General features: G+C 45.9%; 10 non-coding genes across 10 annotated transcripts; all 10 read right to left on the reverse strand.

Annotated features, from left to right (window-relative positions):
• Positions 1–8,849: 8,849 nt before the first annotated feature.
• On the reverse strand, positions 8,850–8,931 carry trnas-aga (transfer RNA serine (anticodon AGA)). The gene has a single exon. It is a non-coding gene; the product is annotated as a tRNA-Ser (tRNA).
• A 1,903-nt stretch (positions 8,932–10,834) lies between these two features.
• Positions 10,835–10,905, reverse strand: trnag-gcc (transfer RNA glycine (anticodon GCC)). Its single transcript has one exon. It is a non-coding gene; the product is annotated as a tRNA-Gly (tRNA).
• A 213-nt stretch (positions 10,906–11,118) lies between these two features.
• trnas-aga (transfer RNA serine (anticodon AGA)) lies at positions 11,119–11,200 on the reverse strand. The gene has a single exon. It is a non-coding gene; the product is annotated as a tRNA-Ser (tRNA).
• A 1,903-nt stretch (positions 11,201–13,103) lies between these two features.
• Positions 13,104–13,174, reverse strand: trnag-gcc (transfer RNA glycine (anticodon GCC)). The gene has a single exon. It is a non-coding gene; the product is annotated as a tRNA-Gly (tRNA).
• A 213-nt stretch (positions 13,175–13,387) lies between these two features.
• Positions 13,388–13,469, reverse strand: trnas-aga (transfer RNA serine (anticodon AGA)). Its single transcript has one exon. It is a non-coding gene; the product is annotated as a tRNA-Ser (tRNA).
• A 1,903-nt stretch (positions 13,470–15,372) lies between these two features.
• trnag-gcc (transfer RNA glycine (anticodon GCC)) lies at positions 15,373–15,443 on the reverse strand. Its single transcript has one exon. It is a non-coding gene; the product is annotated as a tRNA-Gly (tRNA).
• Positions 15,444–15,656: 213 nt separating this feature from the next.
• On the reverse strand, positions 15,657–15,738 carry trnas-aga (transfer RNA serine (anticodon AGA)). The gene has a single exon. It is a non-coding gene; the product is annotated as a tRNA-Ser (tRNA).
• A 2,187-nt stretch (positions 15,739–17,925) lies between these two features.
• trnas-aga (transfer RNA serine (anticodon AGA)) lies at positions 17,926–18,007 on the reverse strand. Its single transcript has one exon. It is a non-coding gene; the product is annotated as a tRNA-Ser (tRNA).
• Positions 18,008–24,205: 6,198 nt separating this feature from the next.
• trnat-agu (transfer RNA threonine (anticodon AGU)) lies at positions 24,206–24,279 on the reverse strand. The gene has a single exon. It is a non-coding gene; the product is annotated as a tRNA-Thr (tRNA).
• Positions 24,280–25,451: 1,172 nt separating this feature from the next.
• trnag-ucc (transfer RNA glycine (anticodon UCC)) lies at positions 25,452–25,523 on the reverse strand. The gene has a single exon. It is a non-coding gene; the product is annotated as a tRNA-Gly (tRNA).
• Between the last annotated feature and the right edge of the window lie 921 nt (positions 25,524–26,444).

Consider the following 26,444-nt stretch of genomic DNA (forward strand, 5'->3'; position numbering starts at 1 on the left):
GGAGTATACGGCACTCTGCACAGTGTACGAAGTAAATTATTTTCGCAGCAATTAATTTACATGTGTATAATAAATATAGTAAATATAATAAATTAATTACTGCGAAAATAATTTACTTCGTACACTGTGCAGAGTGCCGTATACTCCTAGTTGCGGCACACGATACATACAGTACAAAGCCTCAGGCACTGTGTTAGATGTGTTTTCGACGTTATATATGCGTTTATTCATGTCGTCGATTTTACGGTTGCAATTCGACGTTGATTATACGTCGAGGCGACGTATATATACGTATAGCCGTAATTTCGCCGTAAATATACGTATATTCGACGAATCAATGCCCACAGCTTGGCATACAAGGGTTTTGCTGAGGGGGTCTTGCCACCTGCCTGAAAAAAAACAGTAAAATGTTTGAGTGCCTATAGAGTTTCTATTTTTATTTTCTTGACAAAAGTTGATACCATTTCCTGGACACCCCGTCCCCCATCAGTGTGCGGTGCCCGAGGAAAAATCTGTAGGGGGGCGTCTGAAATTCTGAGGGGGGAGTGATATTTCGGTTGAAACGGAGCTGTACGGTGCAGCTACCCAAATGAAATCTCGCAGCTATGCCATTGATTAGTGATTCATGATAGAAGATAACGACTAGCAATCTGGTATTTGCGATGAAGTTCAGTTTCACATTTTTCGTCGCTCTCACGGTTTGTATTGCCTGGAGCGAAAAGTACCATAAGCGTTCATTTTTGCAGCTACATGGACGTTCTGAATCGTTAAGAAAAAAATGTTGTAAAACCAACAGAAAGCACAGACTGCTATAACTAGTCCTAGTTATATAACGATTTTAAGTATAATGATAAACTACTGCAAGGAATCGGTCCACCTGAGCAAACAGGATCGTAATGTTGACACTCAATAATATGTGCAGTTCCTGGACGGATAGCCCTCCTGCCCATCAAACAGACTGAGTGACTGTTCGTGTCATTTAGTGTTGTCTGACCATTGACAAAGTACAACTATTTTTTTAGGGCGCAAATTAAGTTAAGTAAAACTTTTTGCCCAAAACTGAAGGGGCGACATTCCCCCCTCCCCCCGTGATGCCAGGCCTGTCCCCATCCTATTCCATAATGTCATTATATATAATACCATACAACAGTGACCGATCCTTACTAACTGCATGCGTTAAAATTGCACATCAGCTCATAGCAGGGGGCACATAGCCGCGATGTATTATCAATGTTAAATTTCAACCATAATATCGACAACATTAATAAACGCATACGTTGAGAAAATATCGAACCCAGCATATTTTCCGGTTATATACCACAATGCATTGCTAGTATTCGTTGGTCACCATTTTGGACACGTTTTTCAAACGTAGAAGTATATCCGCAAATATCTCAGCAATCCTCTTTTGACGAGTAAGTATGAACAATAATAATACTATCTGAATACATACAGATCTTTCTTAATATTATTTTGATTAAAATAGTATGTGAATAAGCAAAAAAATGGCACATAAAATAGTGTGAATGGGGAAGATGACACAAAATCGTTTTGCCATTTCTCTTATTCTTATTCTATGTTGTACTTTCAAACTTTGGGTACTCTTTAATTAGGACAGACTTTATTGCTCAACTGCTATGATGCAAGCCAAATTTTATACATTTATTTCAGCTTTGAGCTTTCAGCTTTGACCAACCTTGAACTCACCGGCCGTGGTTAACGCGTGTAAAAGCTTTTACAAGCGTGTAAAGAGCTTTTACAAGAACCATGAAACTGCGTGAGAAAGCCCTGTTGTAACAGAAGGAATAAGGTTCTTGATCCCGAGATGAAGTAAAACAGATGAGTTTATTGCATGCAAGGAACAATAAAGCCAAAGTCTTGTTTCCCGCAAGAAACAACAAAACCGAAGTATTGTTCGATGTGCCGGTACAAACTTTTAGGTTATATAGTCCTTGCTTGCTGCTTCAGACGTCATTCGATGTTATTGTAAGGGGGGGGGGGGGGGGGTCATGGTATTTGGCCAGTTAAGAGGCCCTTGCTAAATGGTCAGTTTAAGATTATACCCCCAGGGGGTTCCTTGCTCGCATCTGGAATCCTTATCAGTTAACCCCCTTTCCTGCCATAAACCCCTGTTGCTTAGAAGTCTAATATTCAGGCAGAACTGACTTAAGTTATTAACCCTTTTAACATCTTGTCTCTTACTTCATTCCCCCCTTATAAAATATGGCATACATCAGGACTGTCTATTTTTACAAATACAATGTCAGGGCAGATCTTTCCTTTTTAGATGTACAGGCATGCATTACCATGAGATTGTGCGTTCCACGGTTACAACAAGGTGTTATTGATGTTTTTGTACAAGTGATAGTTACAATTTTACACATAAAACAATCCTAATCCTACAAATACATAAAGTCCTACCCCAGGACCCAAACGCAGACCTCAGCCATGTGGAGATCTATCGTCAGGATCTTGGAACAGCAATATTGACCCAACTCCGATTATAATTTTTTGGCTGAATAGATATGCCAACATCTGGAATGTATTGATACCATATCCCCAGTAATGCTCCTCAGGCCTAACAAGCACACTGTTGGTCTTAGGAAGCATCAGACACAGAAACGGTAACAACATCCTTCTTTCTGTTCACTCAGTCTCTGGTGCCGTGGGTCGGTGAAAGTGCGATGCGCGGATCCAGCGATCTCATCCTGTCACTCAGATGGCACAATCAGTAGTTAGTGGCACTTGATATGGTCCCTCCCAGCAGGATTGCAACGTCTGGCAGGGTATCTCTTCTTCACCTACACCCACTCGCCAGGTATCCGGTCGTGTCTCCCCTCTGCTGGAGGTCCCCAAGCGTCCGGCACCTGTTCACAAGCCCTGTGCACCGCTTCAGTTAACAAACCTACAATACTTTAATAGAGAGTTAGTTAATTCATCAGTGCGTTAGCCAAACTTGGCCTCCAGGGAGTTTCTTTGGCTGCCCGTGATGATCTCAAATGGGCTCAGTCTCACAGTTCCATTTGCTCCAGCCCGCAAACCGCACAGGACTGCAGGTAGAGCATCTACCCACGGTGTCCCTTCAGTTGATATTTCCTTAGTTGGTCTTTCAGACTGTGGGTGATGGGGGCAATGTGACTTCCAACTTACCCCTAGTGAGGCAATTACAGCCTGGCACACCTTCCCAGTGTAGTCTGCCCCTAGATCAGTATCCAAGGGGCAGGGCAGTCCGTACCACGGGATCATCTTTATCATACACTTGGGTATGTGCCAGCCCACATCACATCATCATACAACCCCACATTCTTTACACATTTGTTCTAACCACTATTAAACATCTATTAAAGGCCTCAACCTGAATTCTCCCTTTTCCCCAGTAGAGGTTTCACAGGGGTCTCAGACTCCCGCCCTCCCAGTGCCGCTCGTCTGGCATCTGCATCTGCATGGTTGTTACCTTGAGTTACTGGAATTCTTTATTTATTGTGTTATTGACACCTTACTCAAGCTGCTTCTGTCGGCAGCTGTAAAACTACAAATCAGTTCAGAGACAAGCCCAGTATTCTTAACTGGAGTCCCTGCCGTTGTGAGAGAATCTTATTTCTCCATAGCCATCCAGAATTGTGGCCTACATGCAACAAATACATACATTATATACATATACAGTAACCTTTTAACATCTTTCTTTTTACAATCTTCCATCAGTGCTCTTAACTGGCTTGCTGTGCTGAGGCAGTGGAGGGGCATTTTCCGATTGTTAGCACCTCGAATTCTGTTGTAACGGCTCAGCCTGTTCTCTGTTCTCCCTCATGCATCAGAGAGGACCCATCAGTAAACAGTATTACATTTTCTTCAATTTTCACCGTCCCCCACCCTTTGGCTACAGTATCGAATGGTATAATAGTGCCTACCTCCATGCTCCTGCGTCAGCACAGCTGCCCAGAACCCTTTGTCCACACTTACATACAAAGAATGGTTGATCCATCTGAGGAAACCCCAGTCTCAGCACCTGTAAGAGAGCTTGTTTCAAATTATTACAGGCGGCTTTTGCTGCTGGTACCAAGGCAATCTTGTCCTTGTACTGCACTCCCCCCTTAAGCAGATCTGTTAAGAGTTGTGCTCACCCCGTAAAAATATTGCACCCTGGCCCTGTTAAAATCACACAATGCTCGACACAAAAGGGCCTTATCATAACTGCTTAATATTAGACACTCTAAAGCTGAAGCAACTCAGACTTGTGGGTTTCCTCGTCAGGGGAAGCACTCAGAATACCATCAACATACTGAGTGATCACAGTCAGTTGAAGCCACGTGATACCCTGTTCTGGATAGTCATTCTTTGTAATGCATAATATTCCAACCCAATAGATCTGGGATAAAACCACCCATTAAAATCTGGTACTCAGCAAGTAAAACTTGGTGCCCCAATATTCCTGTGGCCTCCTGCCATCTCCCCATATACATTACTCTATAGCACACTGTTGAACAGAGGAGTGAAACAAGCATGACAGTAGTGCTCCAGTATCCCCTAACAGAGAAACCAACACTCCATTAACAGTACATTTTAATCCACTGGACTGGGACAGACTTAGGTAGGCTACAAGGGATTTACAGGATCTAATCGTTAGGTAAACAGATCTTCTCACAAGACGTTATTCTCCCCAGTCTCGATTCTAAACCTACAGCGTTTCAGCATGTCTGAGACATTCGAATAAACCCAAATTGTTTTCACTATTGCAACTAATTGTATAAAAATACAAACACTGTTTATCTAACTACTTTTACGTCCACCTGTACTGTACTTATACGTTTCAGACGCTCTTATATTTTCCAATCTCCTTAAGTTGATTTTCATCAAGTCTCTTTAGTTACGTCTCTAGCCAGTCCCGCTGGCTAAACACACTCACACCGTCATTTAGTATACAAAAACTCACAGTTACACACAAATTCATAAAACACACATACACATCGAGAATATATTTTTCTCTTCGTACTACAATGTGCTGTATTCTTGTTTTACTTCTACATGAATCCTTTTAATTCCTGAAGTGCACTCCAGGTTCGCTGCATTCCTAATTTTGGGTGCGGTACTTTAGCCCACCAGTCAATATCTTCCGGTTTTGGATTTGATCGTATGGGGGAATCAGGGAAGGTAGGTGCGAGTACGGACCCCCTCGATGGGGTGCGAGACACTTAGAGTGACGCTGTCATCAACAGCGCCAGCCCCCGCTACATCAGGCCCTCTCCCACTTAGGGTGAGAGTACAGGTCTGCAGGCACCCTCTGTTTAAGAAGGGAGTTCCTGTTCTGTCTCTATCACACTCGTACCAGGTGTCATCCCACCCAGACCCCCCGTCTCCATATGGTCACTGTGGGAATTGATCCCAATTATTTTCATTTCCTGCCTGTCTGTTCCCCTATGGGAGAGCAGGATATAACACATTAACTAGTGCAGTGTGACCAGGAACTAATTCTTCTTTTAGTTTCTGATTCTCCTGCACTGCCTCTTTTCGCTTTTGTTTATACTCTTTCGTAGCGAGTAAAGTATCTTTTCTTCCGGGTTTTTGTTTTCCCCGTAAACACACTTAAGAAGTCACATCCCAATTTCTTTTTTTTCTCATGTATCTGCCACCACTGGTGCCGGCCGTGCACCAGGGTGGGAGCTACATGCTTGTGCTTTTGCCAATCAATACGCATATGCTTATTTTACAGGCGTCTTCGCCCCAGACTCCCTCTGACAAACTCAGCTTTTCCCATATTTTTCTCCTTCTTTTCCTTCAACTTACACTTTTCCGATATATAAACGGACCCTTCCACCACTTTCTCAAACCATCAGTTAGTACACATGTTCGGTCTCTTTTACTTTTGTCATGTGTGAGGTAACAGCTCATACAGTAAGGGGATGCTTTCACTTGAAAAACCTGTGCATTCCTGCACTCATTCAGCCAAGGGCGTCTGTTACCTCCAGATCTAAATGCCTCTCAGAGACTTTAGAGAGGACTTACACCACACTGTTCACAGGTAAGGAACGAGACCTCGAAAACCCCCTTTCTTGATCAGTAATTCACCATGCCCAGAATGCCAGCATCGCTGCTTTTGCTCCAGGGTGGACTTACACACTGAGCTCAATCAGGGCGATTCTCGGGTCTCAACGTCCTTTAAATCCTGCTACTTAATGCTTTGCTCTTTTATTATGAGGTGTGTTTATGTTAGTGTCGTGCGTGTGTATATGTATTTCACAAACAAGGAAAACACCAAAAACATACATACATATATATATCTCCTACTTCTGTTTCCTTTAAGACAAAAATCCACGCCATCCAGTTATTTAATCCACGTTATTAAATAACTTAATTTGCGCCCTAAAAAAATAGTTGTACTTTGTCAATGGTCAGACAACACTAAATGACACGAACAGTCACTCAGTCTGTTTGATGGGCAGGAGGGCTATCCGTCCAGGAACTGCACATATCAGTGTCGTTATTGAGTGTCAACATTACGATCCTGTTTGCTCAGGTGGACCGATTCCTTGCAGTAGTTTATCATTATACTTAAAATCGTTATATAACTAGGACTAGTTATAGCAGTCTGTGCTTTCTGTTGGTTTTACAACATTTTTTCTTAACGATTCAGAACGTCCATGTAGCTGCAAAAATGAACGCTTATGGTACTTTTCGCTCCAGGCAATACTCTCCAGTGAGAGTGACGAAAAATGTGAAACTGAACTTCATCGCAAATACCAGATTGCTAGTCGTTATCTTCTATCATGAAGCACTAATCAATGGCATAGCTGCGAGATTTCATTTGGGTAGCTGCACCGTACAGCTCCGTTTCAACCGAAATATCACCCCCCCTCAGAATTTCAGAAGCCCCCCTACAGATTTTTCCCCGGGCACCGCGCACTGATGGGGGACGGGGTTTCCAGGAAATGGTATCAACTTTTCTCAAGAAAATAAAAATAGAAACTCTATAGGCACTCAAAAATTTTACTGTTTTTTTTTCAGGCAGGTGGCAAGACCCCTCCGCAAAACCCTTGTATGCCAAGCTGTGGGCATTGATTCGTCGAATATACGTATATTCACGGCGAAAATACGGCTATACGTATATATACGTTGCCTCGACGTATAATCAACGTCGAATTGCAACCGTAAAATCGACGACATTAATAAATGCATATATAACGTCGAAAACACATCTAACACTAGGAGTATACGGCACTCTGCACAGTGTACGAAGTAAATTATTTTCGCAGTAATTAATTTACACGTGTATAATAAATATAGTAAATATTGTAACGCCCTCGCCTGGTGGTGAGGAGGAAGCGCCCCTAGGCGCTCGTAGTACCGCTGGGCATGCTGGGAGTGGTAGCCGGGAAGAGTCTGAGGGTCAGCACGATGACCAGCGGCTGACCCTACCTGTGTAAATAATGTCCTAGTAATTCTAGTGCCCTGTGTAGTCCTGTAAAAGTAGAGTGTGTTGTTAGGTAATTACCACCCTAAATGTGCGTACGTTTTCGTCAGTCTCCTCATGTGTGTGTGTAGCTCCTGTGTTAGGTTTTGGTGTGGTTGTTAAATAAAGTCAGTGCTTTATTTAACAACACTCGATGTATAACTGGAGCCTCACATATGCAAATGGTGAGGCTCCAGTTCGACACCCAGTTCGACACCACTTTACAGTATATGACAAAAGCATGGCAGACTGTGCCGGACCAGCAGATAACTTCTGCTTATTTTTACCATATTAAACATTGGAAATCCTCCCACTTGTATTTGTGACACTTGATTTTGGCTCCACCTAAGACACTCTTAAATCTTCAAACACTTTTCTCTTCTCCCGCAACACTCTTGTCTGTTGGCACTATGTGGCAGCGTTGCATGACAACCCCTCTCACCACGGAAAGGAACCTAACAGCTTTGGTAAGAGAGGAGAAAAGGACCTGGCCAGTATGGGGCTCGAACCCGTGACCTTGGCGTTATTAGCACCACGCTCGAACCAACTGAGCTAACCGGCCTCACAACAGTGCTCCTCTCTGTGCTGCAAAAAATCGAACTCAGGGAATTTCTTTTGTCCTCCTTTGAATAGAAAGCCGTGTAATTCAGTGTACGGGCTTTCTCGTGCAGTTTCATGGTTCTTGTAACCCAAATCCTACACTGGCCTGAAGTGCCCCCCCATTTCACAGCATTTTTCAGCTGATTTAAAATGTACCTAAAGGAGAAGCATTATTGAAGACCATCAATTACCAAGAGCTTTTGTCAAAGGTTTTGGTGGTCATTTTGAATGACCACAGAGCGCTGTGACCTCGGTTTTACATCTCATCCAAAAGACAGCGCCCTTTTACAACACAGCATCTCCGTCACTATACTGGGGCATTGGGACCCGCACAGACCTCAGGGTGAGCGCCCCACCGCCGGCACCATTAACACCGCTTCCAGCTGGAAGCTTTGTTTTCCCCTGTAGCTCACCCTCATCCGGGTACTGAACTGGCTCACACCTGCTTAGCTTCAGTGGGTTTTTTGAGTTGCGAGTTGCAAGGGGATGCAAGTGATGGAGCCGCTCGCTGCAAAAGCCACTGCATTGGCCGGGAATCGAACCCGAGCCTCCCGCGTGGCAGGCGAGAATTCTACCACTGAACCACTAATGCTCAGTGCCTGGGCCTTCAAAAAAGACGCTTTTTTGGTGCTCTGTGCAAAACGCGTCGACATCTGCTTCCAGCTGCAAAATGCCATTCGCGGACGCTGAAGAACTTATTTCCAAGGCAGCGGGTACAAGCGATTGGGCGTTTTAAAACCACCAGGAACAGCAAAGAGGCGCGCTTCTTTGCTTGCGCCGAAACACACCGCCTGGAGGCGGATAACGTAGTCGGCAGGATTCGAACCTGCGCGGGGAGACCCCAATGGATTTCTAGTCCATCGCCTTAACCACTCGGCCACAACTGCAGCAAGCCCCACTGCCGCTGCGTTCTTGCTACAATCTTACCTGGATCGCGAGGCGCCGGCGGAAGCCTATTTCAAAGTCGTTCTCCGTTTCAAAAAAACATTTCCAAAATACAAGCCTTGCAGACAGACACGCCTCAGAGGACTTAAGGGTGGCTTCATGTCGGAATGATAAAGTCTCCCCGTCCGGACATGAAAATGCCACTTTGTTACACACAAAAAAAGAATCAACAACAGAGAAATGCCCACAAGCATTTGAAAAGCCGCACCACGTCGCACTTGAAATAGCTCTTACATTAGTGGTAGACGCAGGAATCGCCTTTTTATTTACGCTCTTACCAACGCGATGGAAAGCAAAACAAAGCAAAGCAGAGCAAAACAAAACGAACAAACGAAAACCTTGCGTATAACGCCGTTACGTGCCCAAGCGGTATTGTACATCATCCTAGCACTGCACCCCGGGGCGTACGGTATATGGGAACGAGCACACGCCACGAATCGTCTCGAATCACTCCCTACAGCTGTAAGGCGCCTTGAAGCGTGCACCCCCAACATTCTTCTTTGCGCATGTGTGAAAGGTAAACTCTTGAGCAGACTCTGAACCAGCTCTAAGGAAACTAATCCGATTAGACGTTACTTTGACTCATCTTTTTACGCTCAGTGCTGGATTGCTCAAACTCCAGCTAGGGTTAGGGTTAGCATTCCCACGCTACTTAGACACTTTGTTTACGCTCAGTGCTGGATTTTGGGAACTTCAGGATGAGTGGGAATTTTCTCCTATCTGTCAATTCTGTTTTGTTTTGGAGACTCTTGGCTGCCTATGTTGTACAGTGCAGCGTGAAGGAAACATTTTCCAAAACTGTGTCAGCTCAAAAGTTGTAAGAAAACCTCTCCAGCTGCTTTAACTCTCTTCATTTTTGTCATTTAATGTGACACTCGATGTATAACTGGAGCCTCACATATGCAAATGGTGAGGCTCCAGTTCGACACCCAGTTCGACACCACTTTACAGTATATGACAAAAGCATGGCAGACTGTGCCGGACCGGCAGATAACTTCCGCTTATTTTTACCATGTTAAACATTGGAAATCCTCCCACTTGTATTTGTGACACTTGATTTTGGCTCCACCTAAGACACTCTTAAATCTTCAAACGATTTTCTCTTCTCCCGCAACACTCTTGTCTGTCGGCACTATGTGGCAGCGTTGCATGACAACCCCTCTCACCACGGAAAGGAACCTAACAGCTTTGGTAAGAGAGGAGAAAAGGACCTGGCCAGTACGGGGATAGAACCCGTGACCTTGGCATTATTAGCACCACGCTCGAACCAACTGAGCTAACCGGCCTCACAACAGTGCTCCTCTCTGTGCTGCAAAAAATCGAACTCAGGGAATTTCTTTTGTCCTCCTTTGAATAGAAAGCCGTGTAATTCAGTGTACGGGCTTTCTCGTGCAGTTTCATGGTTCTTGTAACCCAAATCCTACACTGGCCTGAAGTGCCCCCCCATTTCACAGCATTTTTCAGCTGATTTAAAATGTACCTAAAGGAGAAGCATTATTGAAGACCACCAATTACCAAGAGCTTTTGTCAAAGGTTTTGGTGGTCATTTTGAATGACCACAGAGCGCTGTGACCTCGGTTTTACATCTCATCCAAAAGACAGCGCCCTTTTACAACACAGCATCTCCGTCACTATACTGGGGCATTGGGACCCGCACAGACCTCAGGGCGAGCGCCCCACCGCCGGCACCATTAACACCGCTTCCAGCTGGAAGCTTTGTTTTCCCCTGTAGCTCACCCTCATCCGGGTACTGACCTGGCTCACACCTGCTTAGCTTCAGTGGGTTTTTTGAGTTGCGAGTTGCAAGGGGATGCAAGTGATGGAGCCGCTCGCTGCAAAAGCCACTGCATTGGCCGGGAATCGAACCCGAGCCTCCCGCGTGGCAGGCGAGAATTCTACCACTGAACCACCAATGCTCAGTGTATGGGCCTTCAAAAAAGACGCTTTTTTGGTGCTCTGTGCAAAACGCGTCGACATCTGCTTCCAGCTGCAAAATGCCATTCGCGGACGCTGAAGAACTTATTTCCAAGGCAGCGGGTACAAGCGATTGGGCGTTTTAAAACCACCAGGAACAGCAAAGAGGCGCGCTTCTTTGCTTGCGCCGAAACACACCGCCTGGAGGCGGATAACGTAGTCGGCAGGATTCGAACCTGCGCGGGGAGACCCCAATGGATTTCTAGTCCATCGCCTTAACCACTCGGCCACGACTACAGCAAGCCCCACTGCCGCTGCGTTCTTGCTACAATCTTACCTGGATCGCGAGGCGCCGGCGGAAGCCTATTTCAAAGTCGTTCTCCGTTTCAAAAAAACATTTCCAAAATACAAGCCTTGCAGACAGACACGCCTCAGAGGACTTAAGGGTGGCTTCATGTCGGAATGATAAAGTCTCCCCGTCCGGACATGAAAATGCCACTTTGTTACACACAAAAAAAGAATCAACAACAGAGAAATGCCCACAAGCATTTGAAAAGCCGCACCACGTCGCACTTGAAATAGCTCTTACATTAGTGGTAGACGCAGGAATCGCCTTTTTATTTACGCTCTTACCAACGCGATGGAAAGCAAAACAAAGCAAAGCAGAGCAAAACAAAACGAACAAACGAAAACCTTGCGTATAACGCCGTTACGTGCCCAAGCGGTATTGTACATCATCCTAGCACTGCACCCCGGGGCGTACGGTATATGGGAACGAGCACACGCCACGAATCGTCTCGAATCACTCCCTACAGCTGTAAGGCGCCTTGAAGCGTGCACCCCCAACATTCTTCTTTGCGCATGTGTGAAAGGTAAACTCTTGAGCAGACTCTGAACCAGCTCTAAGGAAACTAATCCGATTAGACGTTACTTTGACTCATCTTTTTACGCTCAGTGCTGGATTGCTCAAACTCCAGCTAGGGTTAGGGTTAGCATTCCCACGCTACTTAGACACTTTGTTTACGCTCAGTGCTGGATTTTGGGAACTTCAGGATGAGTGGGAATTTTCTCCTATCTGTCAATTCTGTTTTGTTTTGGAGACTCTTGGCTGCCTATGTTGTACAGTGCAGCGTGAAGGAAACATTTTCCAAAACTGTGTCAGCTCAAAAGTTGTAAGAAAACCTCTCCAGCTGCTTTAACTCTCTTCATTTTTGTCATTTAATGTGACACTCGATGTATAACTGGAGCCTCACATATGCAAATGGTGAGGCTCCAGTTCGACACCCAGTTCGACACCACTTTACAGTATATGACAAAAGCATGGCAGACTGTGCCGGACCGGCAGATAACTTCCGCTTATTTTTACCATATTAAACATTGGAAATCCTCCCACTTGTATTTGTGACACTTGATTTTGGCTCCACCTAAGACACTCTTAAATCTTCAAACACTTTTCTCTTCTCCCGCAACACTCTTGTCTGTCGGCACTATGTGGCAGCGTTGCATGACAACCCCTCTCACCACGGAAAGGAACCTAACAGCTTTGGTAAGAGAGGAGAAAAGGACCTGGCCAGTACGGGGATAGAACCCGTGACCTTGGCATTATTAGCACCACGCTCGAACCAACTGAGCTAACCGGCCTCACAACAGTGCTCCTCTCTGTGCTGCAAAAAATCGAACTCAGGGAATTTCTTTTGTCCTCCTTTGAATAGAAAGCCGTGTAATTCAGTGTACGGGCTTTCTCGTGCAGTTTCATGGTTCTTGTAACCCAAATCCTACACTGGCCTGAAGTGCCCCCCCATTTCACAGCATTTTTCAGCTGATTTAAAATGTACCTAAAGGAGAAGCATTATTGAAGACCACCAATTACCAAGAGCTTTTGTCAAAGGTTTTGGTGGTCATTTTGAATGACCACAGAGCGCTGTGACCTCGGTTTTACATCTCATCCAAAAGACAGCGCCCTTTTACAACACAGCATCTCCGTCACTATACTGGGGCATTGGGACCCGCACAGACCTCAGGGCGAGCGCCCCACCGCCGGCACCATTAACACCGCTTCCAGCTGGAAGCTTTGTTTTCCCCTGTAGCTCACCCTCATCCGGGTACTGACCTGGCTCACACCTGCTTAGCTTCAGTGGGTTTTTTGAGTTGCGAGTTGCAAGGGGATGCAAGTGATGGAGCCGCTCGCTGCAAAAGCCACTGCATTGGCCGGGAATCGAACCCGAGCCTCCCGCGTGGCAGGCGAGAATTCTACCACTGAACCACCAATGCTCAGTGTATGGGCCTTCAAAAAAGACGCTTTTTTGGTGCTCTGTGCAAAACGCGTCGACATCTGCTTCCAGCTGCAAAATGCCATTCGCGGACGCTGAAGAACTTATTTCCAAGGCAGCGGGTACAAGCGATTGGGCGTTTTAAAACCACCAGGAACAGCAAAGAGGCGCGCTTCTTTGCTTGCGCCGAAACACACCGCCTGGAGGCGGATAACGTAGTCGGCAGGATTCGAACCTGCGCGGGGAGACCCCAATGGATTTCTAGTCCATCGCCTTAACCACTCGGCCACGACTACAGCAAGCCCCACTGCCGCTGCGTTCTTGCTACAATCTTACCTGGATCGCGAGGCGCCGGCGGAAGCCTATTTCAAAGTCGTTCTCCGTTTCAATAAAACATTTCCAAAATACAAGCCTTGCAGACAGACACGCCTCAGAGGACTTAAGGGTGGCTTCATGTCGGAATGATAAAGTCTCCCCGTCCGGACATGAAAATGCCACTTTGTTACACACAAAAAAAGAATCAACAACAGAGAAATGCCCACAAGCATTTGAAAAGCCGCACCACGTCGCACTTGAAATAGCTCTTACATTAGTGGTAGACGCAGGAATCGCCTTTTTATTTACGCTCTTACCAACGCGATGGAAAGCAAAACAAAGCAAAGCAGAGCAAAACAAAACGAACAAACGAAAACCTTGCGTATAACGCCGTTACGTGCCCAAGCGGTATTGTACATCATCCTAGCACTGCACCCCGGGGCGTACGGTATATGGGAACGAGCACACGCCACGAATCGTCTCGAATCACTCCCTACAGCTGTAAGGCGCCTTGAAGCGTGCACCCCCAACATTCTTCTTTGCGCATGTGTGAAAGGTAAACTCTTGAGCAGACTCTGAACCAGCTCTAAGGAAACTAATCCGATTAGACGTTACTTTGACTCATCTTTTTACGCTCAGTGCTGGATTGCTCAAACTCCAGCTAGGGTTAGGGTTAGCATTCCCACGCTACTTAGACACTTTGTTTACGCTCAGTGCTGGATTTTGGGAACTTCAGGATGAGTGGGAATTTTCTCCTATCTGTCAATTCTGTTTTGTTTTGGAGACTCTTGGCTGCCTATGTTGTACAGTGCAGCGTGAAGGAAACATTTTCCAAAACTGTGTCAGCTCAAAAGTTGTAAGAAAACCTCTCCAGCTGCTTTAACTCTCTTCATTTTTGTCATTTAATGTGACACTCGATGTATAACTGGAGCCTCACATATGCAAATGGTGAGGCTCCAGTTCGACACCCAGTTCGACACCACTTTACAGTATATGACAAAAGCATGGCAGACTGTGCCGGACCGGCAGATAACTTCCGCTTATTTTTACCATATTAAACATTGGAAATCCTCCCACTTGTATTTGTGACACTTGATTTTGGCTCCACCTAAGACACTCTTAAATCTTCAAACACTTTTCTCTTCTCCCGCAACACTCTTGTCTGTCGGCACTATGTGGCAGCGTTGCATGACAACCCCTCTCACCACGGAAAGGAACCTAACAGCTTTGGTAAGAGAGGAGAAAAGGACCTGGCCAGTACGGGGATAGAACCCATGACCTTGGCGTTATTAGCACCACGCTCGAAACAACTGAGCTAACCGGCCTCACAACAGTGCTCCTCTCTGTGCTGCAAAAAATCGAACTCAGGGAATTTCTTTTGTCCTCCTTTGAATAGAAAGCCGTGTAATTCAGTGTACGGGCTTTCTCGTGCAGTTTCATGGTTCTTGTAACCCAAATCCTACACTGGCCTGAAGTGCCCCCCCATTTCACAGCATTTTTCAGCTGATTTAAAATGTACCTAAAGGAGAAGCATTATTGAAGACCATCAATTACCAAGAGCTTTTGTCAAAGGTTTTGGTGGTCATTTTGAATGACCACAGAGCGCTGTGACCTCGGTTTTACATCTCATCCAAAAGACAGCGCCCTTTTACAACACAGCATCTCCGTCACTATACTGGGGCATTGGGACCCGCACAGACCTCAGGGCGAGCGCCCCACCGCCAGCACCATTAACACCGCTTCCAGCTGGAAGCTTTGTTTTCCCCTGTAGCTCACCCTCATCCGGGTACTGACCTGGCTCACACCTGCTTAGCTTCAGTGGGTTTTTTGAGTTGCGAGTTGCAAGGGGATGCAAGTGATGGAGCCGCTCGCTGCAAAAGCCACTGCATTGGCCGGGAATCGAACCCGAGCCTCCCGCGTGGCAGGCGAGAATTCTACCACTGAACCACCAATGCTCAGTGTCTGGGCCTTCAAAAAAGACGCTTTTTTGGTGCTCTGTGCAAAACGCGTCGACATCTGCTTCCAGCTGCAAAATGCCATTCGCGGACGCTGAAGAACTTATTTCCAAGGCAGCGGGTACAAGCGATTGGGCGTTTTAAAACCACCAGGAACAGCAAAGAGGCGCGCTTCTTTGCTTGCGCCGAAACACACCGCCTGGAGGCGGATAACGTAGTCGGCAGGATTCGAACCTGCGCGGGGAGACCCCAATGGATTTCTAGTCCATCGCCTTAACCACTCGGCCACGACTACAGCAAGCCCCACTGCCGCTGCGTTCTTGCTACAATCTTACCTGGATCGCGAGGCGCCGGCGGAAGCCTATTTCAAAGTCGTTCTCCGTTTCAAAAAAACATTTCCAAAATACAAGCCTTGCAGACAGACACACCTCAGAGGACTTAAGGGTGGCTTCATGTCGGAATGATAAAGTCTCCCCGTCCGGACATGAAAATGCCACTTTGTTACACACAAAAAAAGAATCAACAACAGAGAAATGCCCACAAGCATTTGAAAAGCCGCACCACGTCGCACTTGAAATAGCTCTTACATTAGTGGTAGACGCAGGAATCGCCTTTTTATTTACGCTCTTACCAACGCGATGGAAAGCAAAACAAAGCAAAGCAGAGCAAAACAAAACGAACAAACGAAAACCTTGCGTATAACGCCGTTACGTGCCCAAGCGGTATTGTACATCATCCTAGCACTGCACCCCGGGGCGTACGGTATATGGGAACGAGCACACGCCACGAATCGTCTCGAATCACTCCCTACAGCTGTAAGGCGCCTTGAAGCGTGCACCCCCAACATTCTTCTTTGCGCATGTGTGAAAGGTAAACTCTTGAGCAGACTCTGAACCAGCTCTAAGGAAACTAATCCGATTAGACGTTACTTTGACTCATCTTTTTACGCTCAGTGCTGGATTGCTCAAACTCCAGCTAGGGTTAGGGTTAGCATTCCCACGCTACTTAGACACTTTGTTTACGCTCAGTGCTGGATTTTGGGAACTTCAGGATGAGTGGGAATTTTCTCCTATCTGTCAATTCTGTTTTGTTTTGGAGACTCTTGGCTGCCTATGTTGTACAGTGCAGCGTGAAGGAAACATTTTCCAAAACTGTGTCAGCTCAAAAGTTGTAAGAAAACCTCTCCAGCTGCTTTAACTCTCTTCATTTTTGTCATTTAATGTGACACTCGATGTATAACTGGAGCCTCACATATGCAAATGGTGAGGCTCCAGTTCGACACCCAGTTCGACACCACTTTACAGTATATGACAAAAGCATGGCAGACTGTGCCGGACCGGCAGATAACTTCCGCTTATTTTTACCATATTAAACATTGGAAATCCTCCCACTTGTATTTGTGACACTTGATTTTGGCTCCACCTAAGACACTCTTAAATCTTCAAACACTTTTCTCTTCTCCCGCAACACTCTTGTCTGTCGGCACTATGTGGCAGCGTTGCATGACAACCCCTCTCACCACGGAAAGGAACCTAACAGCTTTGGTAAGAGAGGAGAAAAGGACCTGGCCAGTACGGGGCTCAAACCCGTGACCTTGGCATTATTAGCACCACGCTCGAACCAACTGAGCTAACCGGCCTCACAACAGTGCGCCTCTCTGTGCTGCAAAAAATCGAACTCAGGGAATTTCTTTTGTCCTCCTTTGAATAGAAAGCCGTGTAATTCAGTGTATGGGCTTTCTCGTGCAGTTTCATGGTTCTTGTAACCCAATTCCTACACTGGCCTGAAGTGCCCCCCCATTTCACAGCATTTTTCAGCTGATTTAAAATGTACCTAAAGGAGAAGCATTATTGAAGACCATCAATTACCAAGAGCTTTTGTCAAAGGTTTTGGTGGTCATTTTGAATGACCACAGAGCGCTGTGACCTCGGTTTTTCATCTCATCCAAAAGACAGCGCCCTTTTACAACACAGCATCTCCGTCACTATACTGGGGCATTGGGACCCGCACAGACCTCAGGGTGAGCGCCCCACCGCCGGCACCATTAACACCGCTTCCAGCTGGAAGCTTTGTTTTCCCCTGTAGCTCACCCTCATCCGGGTACTGAACTGGCTCACACCTGCTTAGCTTCAGTGGGTTTTTTGAGTTGCGAGTTGCAAGGGGATGCAAGTGATGGAGCCGCTCGCTGCAAAAGCCACTGCATTGGCCGGGAATCAAACCCGAGCCTCCCGCGTGGCAGGCGAGAATTCTACCACTGAACCACCAATGCTCAGTGCCTGGGCCTTCAAAAAAGACGCTTTTTTGGTGCTCTGTGCAAAACGCGTCGACATCTGCTTCCAGCTGCAAAATGCCATTCGCGGACGCTGAAGAACTTATTTCCAAGGCAGCGGGTACAAGCGATTGGGCGTTTTAAAACCACCAGGAACAGCAAAGAGGCGCGCTTCTTTGCTTGCGCCGAAACACACCGACTGGAGGCGGATAACGCAGTCGGCAGGATTCGAACCTGCGCGGGGAGACCCCAATGGATTTCTAGTCCATCGCCTTAACCACTCGGCCACGACTACAGCAAGCCCCACTGCCGCTGCGTTCTTGCTACAATCTTACCTGGATCGCGAGGCGCCGGCGGAAGCCTATTTCAAAGTCGTTCTCCGTTTCAAAAAAACATTTCCAAAATATAAGCCTTGCAGACAGACACGCTTCAGAGGACTTAAGGGTGGCTTCATGTCGGAATGATAAAGTCTCCCCGTCCGGACATGAAAATGCCACTTTGTTACACACAAAAAAAGAATCAACAACAGAGAAATGCCCACAAGCATTTGAAAAGCCGCACCACGTCGCACTTGAAATAGCTCTTACATTAGTGGTAGACGCAGGAATCGCCTTTTTATTTACGCTCTTACCAACGCGATGGAAAGCAAAACAAAGCAAAGCAGAGCAAAACAAAACGAACAAACGAAAACCCTCACGTCCCGCACTTGCGTATAACGCCGTTACTTGCCCAAGCGGTATTGTACGTCATCCTAGCACTGCACCCCGGGGTGTACAGTATATGGGAACGAGCACACGCCACGAATCGTCTCGAATCACTCCCTACAGCTGTAAGGCGCCTTGAAGCGTGCACCGCCAACATTCTTCTTTGCGCATCTGTGAAAGGTAAACTCTTGAGCAAACTCTAAACCAGCTCTAAGGAAACTAATCCGATTAGACGTTACTTTGACTCATCCTTTAAGGGACCTTTGTTAATTGGAGAAATCAATGATTTCGAATGAATTCTGTATGCGTTAAAAGACAGCTATACACAGAAAACATGCAGGACACTGCTCATGATGTTTCCCGAGCCGAAACACAGTGCGTTTTTCCAAGCCATCTGACAAAGCCCGCCCACTGAAAACTGCAGCAGATCGTGTAAAGACGTTCAACTTTGTAACTACTGCACGCACAGGAAGCAGAATAAATTCCTCTTTTCAAACTGTCAAAGGTGTGCTTTGCGAACGCTGCAGGACATCGCACAATCTCTTTTGAACGGGGACAAACGATTTCTTATGAGGCGCACTAAGTACAGACGTTTAAAAAGCTCCACTCATGCCGACCATGCAGCATGAAGAAGCGCAACCTAACGTTTGCATTCCTAGCACTGTTGCAACCTAGCACTGTTGCATTCCGCGCATCAGTAGCTAAGAGAATATCATTTAAGGCTCTTGTTAATGCTGTTTCAGAAACCAGACTGAAATTTCTGAAGTATATTATTTGAATCCAGATACGATTGACGTTGGGCAACAACTATTCTCTCAAAACTTTTAGATTGAAATGGGACCTTTGAGACAGGCCTGTAGTTGTTAAGAACTTGTGGATCCAAATTTGACTTCTTAAGGAGCGGTCTAACAACTGCTACCTTAAATTGATCAGGTACAACGCCTGACGCAAGCGATGCATTCATCATACTAATTATAGGTCCTGCCAGTCCTTCGAGGGAATCTTTGACTAGCTGAGTGGGTATGGGATCTAGCGAACAGGTGGTTGACTTTGTCTTACGTCTGTGTCCATGAGTCCACCATAAGAAGAAATCTGAACAGAAATCTGAGTGGTGATCATGCGACGTCACCACGGAGGAAACCACTGCTCTCCCCCCAAAAAAAACCACCACTGCCCCTCTCAAGTTTGCTAAAGACCACATGGATGTTCCACAGCAACTCCTGGAACAATGTTCTGTGGACAGACGTGACAAAAGTTGAACTTGTTGGTAAATGTGCACAGCGTTATGTTTGGAGATAACAAAACACTGCATACCAACTCCAAAACCTCATCCCACCTGGGAAGCATGGCGGAGGCTGTACGGCTTGCAATCATCGAGGGACCGATGAATTCCAAGATGTATCAGGAAATTCTACAGCAGAATGTCAGGGTGTCTGCCTGTGATCTAAAACTCGAAAGACGCTGGGTCATGCAGCATGACAAAAACAAAGGAGTACATCAACAACAGAGTGGCTGAAACAGAAGAAATTCCATATTTTGGGATGGCCAAGTAAGAGTCCTGACCCCAATCCCATTGAAGTGCTGTGGCGTGATCTGAAGCAGGCCGTTCAGCGCAAGACATCCCAAAAATATACATGAACTGAAACAGTTTTGCATAGAGGAATAGGCCAAAATACCTCCTAACCGCTGCTCAGGTCTGACCAGCCGCTACAGAAAGTGGGGATTGAGGTTTTTGTCATAAAGGAGGTTCCACTAGCTCCTTAATATAAGGGTTCACGTACTTTTTCCATCAATGACCTTGATTGTTTAAACCATTTGGTCAATAAAGAAACAGCAATGTCAAATGTTGGGCGTGTGTTGTTTGTTAAATCAGACTCTCTTTATTAATTATTATGACTTAGATAAAGATAAGATCACATGTTAGGAGCCATTCATGCAGAAATCCACATCATTCCGAAGGGCTGTTTACAAAAGTTTTTCTCCCAACTGTATGTGAGAGAAAAGCAGAGACGCTCACTGAGTAAGGTGGGGTTGTAGCTTTGCAAATCACAAGGATATTTGTACACTCAAAATGGGACAGGAGCACCCCAGATGGGACTCAAACCCACAATCCCTGTTTTAGGAGGCCAGTGTCTTAGCCATTAGGCCACTGGGTAGGGTCAATCACGCTGATGAGAGCCAGTTTTTTTTTCCTTTGCTTTTTCAAAGGGATCCCCAAAATTAGGGAAGTTAGGCAGCAGAAGGTTTACTGTCTCACTCATCTGAGCTACACGGCTACCAAGATGATCTCAGGTGCGCCGAGCTGGTACGGAACATATTGAACTGATCGACGACGAATTGTCTCTCAGACAGGCTTTTCACCTCTGAGCTCCCTGACTGACAGTGATCAGCTAGGTAGTGAAACAGTCAGCTGCTTCTAAGCCTTAAACAGCTGCATCTCGGCGCTTCCACGGAGAGATGATTTGAAAGCCGAACATCGCCCATTGGGAACACCTTTCTATCACTAGTTTAAGAGACTCTTAAGGTCTTGCAGAGGTGCCTGTCTAATAGCATGTGCTTTGCAAGCTATAGGTGTTTAGGCTGAGGCAGAATGCCTGTTAACAAAATGTTTTTCTAAAGGGGCCTCGCACTCTTTTCCAAGCAATGGTCACCATCCCCACCGAGTGTCACAATGTAGTCATGTCCTAGGACATCACCTGTTAGTCTCCATTTTTCTGCCACCAACACTTTAGGTTACGGAGTCACAACCGCACCCCGGAGACCAGAGGAGCCATTGGCGTTCTGGCGGCGCAGATTGGGCTGAAGGTGGGACGCTTGAATCTCGCTGTTGGAGGCCGTCTGAAACTGACCCAAGCCTTTCCCTTGAATTAAATGTAAATAAGAAATGAACCCCAGATGCACATGGAATCAATCACGTGTTTCCTTTGAGCCGTTTCAGAGACTGCTCCAGAGTTTACCTTGCACAGATGCGCAAAGATTAATGATGGGGGTGCACGCTTCCAGGCGTCTTACAACTGTAGGGACTGTTTAGAGACAATTCGTAGATTGTGCTCATTTCCCTCTATTCCCCGTGTTGCAGTGGTAGGATGACGTAAATTCCTGCTTCGACACGTAACGGCATTATAATCAAGTGCAGGAGCTGAGGGCTTTAGTTTTGTTTCGTTTTCCATGGCGTTCGTAAGCGCGCAAATCAAAGGCAATTCCTGCGTCTAACACGAATGTAAATGCTTTTGAAAGTGCAGTGTGGTGCAGCTTGTAAAATCCTTTTCCACATTTGTGGTTTGTTGATGTTTTTTCTGTCTGCCAAAGTTGCATTTTGACATCCGGACTGGGGGACTTTATCATTTGAACGTGAAGCCAGCCTTAAACCCTCTGAGGCATGTCTGTCTGCCGGCACGAATCTTGTGAAAGGTATTTTTTTTTAAAGGAGAGCGACTTTAAAAAGGTTTCCGCAGCCACCTCGCACTCCGTGTTAGATTATAGGAGGAATGCGGCGGCGGCGAGCTCGCTTTTGTCATGGCCGAGTGGTTAAGGCGATGAACTCGAAATGCGTTGGGGCTTCCCCGCGGAGGTTCGGAACTTGCCGACTCCAGCGTCTGCCGGACGTCGCCTTGTGCCTGCGCGGCAAAGGCAAAGTGCCGCTTCTCCTTTCCCGGTACTATAACAACGCGAAATCGCTTGGACCCGCTGCCATGGAAAGCAGTTCTTCAGATTACCACACATTCTGCGTTCGCACCTCTGGTGCTCTACTTATGCCTTTGAAAACCTAATGAATAAAGCTGAAAGAACCGACACGATATGTAGGTGCTCGTAAAGCACGCAGTAAAGAACTGTTAACAGCAAGGGTTTCAGTGGGTTAACTGAGGAGAAGGCGTGATCGCTAATTGTTGACTTTTTATTTGGTGTTAGAAACACTCTTACTGTGCATGACGTGCAACAAATGTAGCCACAGAAATTGCATCACGCTTTCATGTATGCTATTGCAGACACCAACGTTGCCTAGATAGAAAACCGAAATAGCCGTGGGTTTGCTTGCTGGTCTGAAGGATCTCTCTTCGAATCTCTATCATTTGTCAATGGAAGTAAAAGGCGCTGCAATCTCATACGTTCAGAATCAAACCCGCAGCTGTTGTTCGACTTTATTTCTTGACTAATTACAACTGAGTGTCGCATGAGCAGTTACGTAAACTTGTCTGGTATATTTGAACACAAATGCCGTTCTTCAATTAAAACTAACAGTACATTGTCAGGGACATTCAGTTCTATACAAACAAGAGACAGACAAGAGAATATTTCTACCTTTCATGTGGACTACGTGTTGACTTACTGATCGGAATAATTGAAAAGTTCGGGTTCATAGCCGATGCAGTGCGTGCTAATTAGAACAACAGCAACGCTGAGCTCTCAGCACCGTACTGAGCCCAGGTGTTTTTCTAAAGCTGTCAGGTGCAGTTCATTTACATGAAGGAAATCTCTTACTGGGTACGATTACAATACAGTAAGTAGCACAGGCTACTTAGGGAGTAGCCTGATGCGTTTAAAAACGACCCGAGCCAGGCAGAAGTCGAACCTACAATCTCCTGATCCGTAGTCAGACGTGTTATCCATTGCACCACTGACCCTGGTGCAACACTGCAGGACTGCAACCCGGTGAGCTCAGCACTGCAACTAGTAAAATACCCCCGGTCCATTCTTTTCCAAAAGTGAGAAACACCTGTTTTCTACATTTTGTCTGTTTTAAAACCATATCTCTTTAAACCAAACCAAGAGTTTGTCTTTTGCTCTGATATTCTGATTCATTTCGATTTCAAAGAAAAAAAAAACTACCTTCCAAAGCATCATAAAATTGTCCCTTCTTCCAGACTCTACTTCTCTCTTGTAGTAGTACAACAGACCTTTCCAGGTGAGCAGATCACAGAGTCCGAAATGAGCTTCCTCCATCAAGCAAAGTACCTGAACATGACTCTGTCATCATAAAAGCGCCCCTGTAATAAAGAAATTCAATCTGAAATCAAGAGGGCAGTTGCCTACTGAAATACAAGAAGTCATCAATTTTAACCTAGCAACACATTAAAGGCTGCATCTATACAAGTGCGATTCTAGAAATGCTCACCAGATTACGTTTTAAGAAGGAACTGCGCCTCAGGTTCCGCCGAGATCTTAACTCGGATGGCAGGATTCAGAGTCCGGAGTGTGGACTGATGGCGAACGGAGGGTCCACATACTGTGGATCCCTCAGTGATCTTCCGCGTATTCAAACCGCCAGCGTGTGACTCCCCTGTCCCTGTGATCTCATTGCTCTGCTCTTGCCTCTTTGTAGCCGAGCCCGACTCACGGTAAAGTGAAAAAAAAGATGCCCTCAACGTGAGATTTACTCTGGAGCGAGGATAGATGTTACCTTTTTTATCATTGAACAGGATGTATGTGATGTGGCGACTAGGTTCAATTTTGTATCCTCTTTAAAAGATTAAGGACTGGGGTGAGCGTGATTTACCACCCTTTCAGCTAAGAACCCGACTTGCGCACCGTTTAAGCTGCATAGACTCGGTCGTTTAACTCTTCTCTGTTAGCAGGGTTAAGGTTAAAGAAAAAAAAATAGCTGACCTTTTTTTTTTTGCCAGCCGCTAGCGCTGATTAGCAAGGCTTGTATTTCATGTTTTGCAAGTTGCATCCATTTTAAGAAAAACAAGTCGCGTTAAAGACAGGAAATGAATACTTGCATTTAATTAAGTCTAGCCGTAGGCGGTTGTCTGTAAGGACCAGTTCTGTTCGAGAAGACACAACAAAGAAAGCACCGCTGGGATTCGAACCCAGGATCTCCTGTTTACTAGACAGGCGCTTTAACCAACTAAGCCACAGCGCCCCAGGAGTGTTGTCCTTTTGCAGCCACTTGGACACACCACTCAGACACATCTGCATTCGGTGTGTGCTCCGCCTGCTCGCTGAGCAAGTTGCCACCTTTACATACAATAGCAACATCGACACCAAGAGAAAGGATGACAAATGGCTTTTATCTGGAACTTTTCATGTCCAAGGAGCTCAATGTGCTTTCTGTGTACAACAGGGCCACTGAACTCCACACTGGCCACTGAACCACAGCAGTGGCTTGCTGGCTTGACATCTCCCAAGGAAAATGTTGAAATCACATGTGGAACAGGAAAATGACCCTCGAGTACGTGGGGAAAAAAAGAAAAAGATCATCTGGAGCGCGCCAACCCATGTCCGGACAGCCCAGTTTCATCAACAAGGTGGCTGAGTGGTTAAGGTGATGGACTGCTAATCCATTGTGCTCTGCAGGCATGGGTTCAAATCCCATTCTCATCGCTCTCCATGTCTGGCACGTGTGCCTGTTCGACATCGGCCCTCCTGTTGTTTGTTCCGGTGCTAGAGCCATACATTTTCTAGCAGTGGCTGAACATGGTATAGTAGGCCAACGTCGGTATCGAGCAGTGACAGTAACAGTACTTACTGCGCCCCATAAGAAATCGTTTGTCCCTGTTCAAAAGAGATTGTGCGATGTCCTGCGGCGTTCGCAAAGCAAACCTTTGACAGTTTGAAAAGAGGAATTTATTCTGCTTACTGTGCGTGCAGTAGTTACAAAGTTGAACGTCTTTACACGATCTGCTGCAGTTTTCAGTGGGCGGGCTTTGTCAAATGGCTTGGAAAAACGCACTGTGTTTCGGCTCGGGAAACATCATGAGCAGTGTCCTGCATGTTTTCTGTGTATAGCTGTCTTTTAACGCATACAGAATTCATTCGAAATCATTGATTTCTCCAATTAACAAGGGTCCCTTTTTGAACCTGCCAGAAGCATTCTTTCAATGTAACAGATTTACTCCGGGGAAAGGCAGCATGACATTGAGAGTAGCTCAAGCTTTCAGCACCCGTATCGGACTGCGTGTATGCAGACACCGCTCAGAATCCCCTGTAAGATTCTCCCTCAATTCCGTTTTGCAGTGCTTTAGCTCTTTCAAAAGGCTTCGCTTCGCTAGTCACAATCCAAGGCTCATGACAGCATTTGAAAACATTCGCCACTGCGTTGGCCGGGAATCGAACCCGGGTCAACTGCTTGGAAGGCAGCTATGCTCACCACTATACCACCAACGCACACCCACAGGAAGCCTGCAGGACACCACCAGAGAATGCTTTTTTTTTTTTTTTTTATTAAACATAGAATTTACAAATACAAATACAACAAGAGGATCAGAGTCATGTACAAGAGAAAAAAAACGCAGCAGAAAAAAGCATTTAACTACCAGAGGTAATTAAGTAATTATGTGATCAAATTGTATATTTTACACGTATCATATTTTCCTTGCTTTAATATTTCTCAATTATTTATAAACTTTAGTTTCAGCATGCATGCGTTTCCTGTAAAAAATAAAACTCAGCACACAGTTTTTCTTTTAACAACATTTCGAGTACCTCTGGCATTCATGAAAAAGACATACACAAAAGCAAATAACTAACTCTAAGACTGTCTAAACTATTGAGTTTTTCAAAGAACCAAAACTATAACAGTCCTTAACACTTAACTACACCATTCCAAACTAACACTAAAGAAACACTAGTATATACTGGTATAACAAATAAAACCAAACATAATCATTAACTGAGCAGTCACTGGGAGCAAATCTCCTTCCTGTCTACAAAAGCCCTCGCTCCCACAAAGTAGGCTCTCCTCCCCTCTCTTCTGGCAGCTTCAACCTGGGGCCACAGCTGGTTCCTGGTGCACCTGTCCGCGGCAGACAGGTCCTCTGCAAACCTCAGTTTGTTCCCATTCAAATACTCATTCCCCCTCGCCGCTCGCCACAGCATGTCCCTCGCCGTCCTCTTGGTGAACTGTATTATAATCGATCTGGGGCGCACTTGCTCAGTTCGCTCAGACATGTTCGCTCTCCCGAGCCTGTGAACAAAGTCAATGGCCGATATTACGTCCTCCTGGTCCGGCAGGGTCCTTTTACAGATACCCTTCACTGTTGCAACAAGGTCCTTATCAAGTTCCTCTTTAACTCCAAATAATTTTAA

The sequence above is a fragment of the Lepisosteus oculatus genome, unplaced genomic scaffold (genome assembly GCF_040954835.1).
Source record: "Lepisosteus oculatus isolate fLepOcu1 unplaced genomic scaffold, fLepOcu1.hap2 HAP2_SCAFFOLD_63, whole genome shotgun sequence".
In the NCBI taxonomy this organism is placed as follows: domain Eukaryota; kingdom Metazoa; phylum Chordata; class Actinopteri; order Semionotiformes; family Lepisosteidae; genus Lepisosteus; species Lepisosteus oculatus.